Raw genomic sequence first — 3,381 nt, 5'->3', positions numbered from 1 at the left:
CNCCCCCCCCCCCCCCCCGCCTAATTGTGTGCCCCCCCAAAGGACTGGCTTTGATGGATTTACTTTTCTAATTTCCAAGTTATGTTTCTTGGCGTTGCCTGCCCGATGCATCAGGGGGACAAAATGCCCCCTTCCTTTGGATCTGAAAGCCAGAGACGTGGCCCCGCTGGCTCAGCTCCCAACTTTTTCACAATCAGTTTTTTTTGGGGGGAGGGACCCTGTTAGTCTGTTGCATCAAAGTCAAATAGTAAAAGAAAGCAGGCATCTAGGGGCACCTTCTGGGGAGAGCCTAATCAAGACTCCTCTGAAGTAAATCCCAAGATCCCTTCTGCACATGCAGAATAATGCACTTTCAGTCCCTTTCACAATTGTTTGCAAGTGGATTGTGATGTTCTGCACAGTAAAATCCAGCTGCAAAGTGCACTGAAAGTGGATTGAAAGTGCATCATTCTCCATGTGTGCAAGGGGCGCAAATGGTGCAATGGGTTAAGCCTTTACTCCCAGGCAACAGTCATTCAGATCCCGGCAATCAGTCCAGTGGGATCCACTTCCAAGTAGACTGGTGTTAGTGAAGCTATATAAGTAGACAGACACAGGTCTTGGTGGTTATAAATATCTAAGGTGCATTCTTTCAGGCTATCACCTTATGTTCACTTACCTGCATCAGGAAGGCACTGGAAAACCACCCAGTTAACAGAGTCTGCCTGGTAAAGGTAGTGATGTGATGTCTGTTAATGAAAGAGGAGTGCACCTGCCAGCCCATCACTTCTCCCCCCTCCCCCCTCCAAACCTTCCTGCTTCCAAGGGCCAGTGGCTCAAGCTGAAGGAGGAAGGTCTGTTGTTGCTGGCTGCGGGGGGGGGGGGCCTGATGGGCCGGCGGGCACATCCTCTGTCATTCTGAAGAGAAGAAACCATTTTTGTCTTGGGAGGGGGTTAAACAGAGACACATGAGCAGGTGCTCTGTTTTCCCAAAGACAGATTTTTCCCCTTCCCTGCACTTCCAACAAAAGTGCCACCTCCTGTACTCATCTGATTTGGGAATAAAAATGACTCTCTTCCCACCCTGTGCTCATCCTTCTGCTATTATCTGTGCTCTTTTACACATAAAGACAATACTGAGTTGTCATCCTGGGCTTTTTAAACACTAATTCTGTACAGTTAATTGTGGAGTCCTCTGTTGGTTAGGACTGTGATAATTTTTTTGCTGGATCAGATGAGCTCAGTTCTCTGCCTCCAGTGGCCAGATACTGTTGGATAGCTCAGAAACAGAACGCTATAGCAATGACTATTCTGTTTATACCAAGTGTGTGTTTAATCAGAAGAATAATTCTTCTGAACATAGAGGGTTTGTTTCTCCATTATACTGCCTAATGGCAGTTGCTGCACATTCATGTTTACTTCCTTTTATAAGCATAAGAACATAAGAACGAACCTGCTGGATCAGACCAGAGTCCATCTAGTCCAGCACTCTGCTACTCGCAATGGCCCACCAGGTGCCTTTGGGAGCTCACATGCAGGATATGAAAGCAATGGCCTTCTGCTCCTGCTGCTCCTGAGCACCTAGACTAGATAGCAAAAGCCATCTAAACATCTTGTGGCAATGAATCCCATAGAATATTTTCTACCTATCACATTGTAATCCAGTCCTTCCTCTAAAGAGCTGACTGTGGTTCTCCTCATCTGCATTTTCTCTTGCCCAAGGTTACCCAGTGAAGAAGAAGAAGAGTTTGGATTTATATCCCCCCCCCTTTCTCTCCTGTAGGAGACTCAAAGGGGCTTACAATCTCCTTGCCCTTCCCCACTCACAACAAACACCCTGTGAGGTGGGTGGGACTGAGAGAGCTAAGAAGAACTGTGACTAGCCCAAGGTCACCCAGCTGGCGTGTGTAGGAGTGCACAGGCTAATTTGAATTCCCCAGATAAGCCTCCACAGCAGAGCGGGGAATTGAACCTGGTTCCTCCAGATTCGAATGCACTTGCTCTTAACTACTATGCCACTGCGTAGGAAGGTTTGTTGTTGTTGGCTGGGGGGAGGGGGAAGCGATGGGCCAGCGACCACACAATCGATTGGAGTACACCTGATGGCCCATTGCTCCCCCCCACCCTGGCAGATTTGGAGATATGAGAAAGGGGAGTGGGCACTAACACAAAATGACAGGCATGGATTTGGGGCCAATCAGAAAATACTGCAAAGGTTGGAAGATAAAGGAATCTTTTTCTGCAGATGTAAAGGTGATGCTTTATGGGTTTTTCGTAAGCATCTAGTGTGCCACCTATGTGGAAGAAAACTCTGACATGATAGAAAGCTAGTGGAGGGGCACTTGGCTAGGTTGACCAACTTCTTGGAGAAAAAAAATCCTGTCCCTTTAATAGAGGCTTAATGGGTTACACGTGATGTTAGTTATAATGTGATGGTGATTTAGAAATGACCTGGTGCAAAAAAATCATTGTTTGGTCGTGGTGGGGGAGGGTGGTTGCCCATATGGGGGAGGGCACCAAACTCAAGTTTTGTCCCCAGGCTACAGTTTGCCTAGGTACGCCCCTGCTGACATTTTCACTGCAGTGGGAGCCTCCGGAGCAACAAAGGGACATTCCAAAAGAGCCTCAACCTTTGCAGTTCTGGAAATCAATGGAGCAAAGCCAATGCCATGGGGCAGTGCCGGGACAAAAATGTAGCAGACACGCTGCAGCGCCGGGAGCAGTGCAGAACTCCCAATTGCATTGGGGCATTCCCCGTGCCAACAGAGGAGCAATTTCAATGTGCAAAACCGGCCCAGGAAGATTTAACTCAGATGCAACCCAGAAGTTCAGTCTTGCTCAGTTTGGCTAGTGGTCAAATTTTCGTTAAAGTTTTCAGCATTCCAGTCTAAATCTATAAATGATGGTTATAATTGACAACTATACTAACACTTCCCATTGCTAAAGCTTTTTTGTGGAGGACAAAAGTCACTTAGCACCTGCCTGGTGCTTTCAATTCATCCCAGGCCAATCCAAGGCATGTTCTGATCAAGAACAGGAAACTTTTCAGGAGACATCTGTGAGGTCTGTTAAATATCTACAATTTGGAGTCAATATACGAAGAAGCCAACTATCATCATAAATAAAAAACTGTACACCACAGGGAAATAGGAGGAACTAAGGCTCAGTGGAAGAGCATATGCTTTGCATGCAGAAGGTCCTTGATTCTATCTCCTGAAGTGAAAAGGATCAGGTAACATCATGTAAGACCTCAATTTGGGACCCCAGATAGCTGCTACTGGTCTAAACAGACAGTACTGGCCTTGATGGATCAATGGTCTGATTAGGTATAAGGCAGCTTCAAGTGTTCAAAATATACTTGTTATTGTTTATAACTGGGGCTTACCTTGCAATTTTCCCCTA

Source organism: Sphaerodactylus townsendi, linkage group LG05, assembly GCF_021028975.2.
Source record: "Sphaerodactylus townsendi isolate TG3544 linkage group LG05, MPM_Stown_v2.3, whole genome shotgun sequence".
Classification (NCBI taxonomy): domain Eukaryota; kingdom Metazoa; phylum Chordata; class Lepidosauria; order Squamata; family Sphaerodactylidae; genus Sphaerodactylus; species Sphaerodactylus townsendi.
This window is presented reverse-complemented; position numbering follows the sequence as displayed.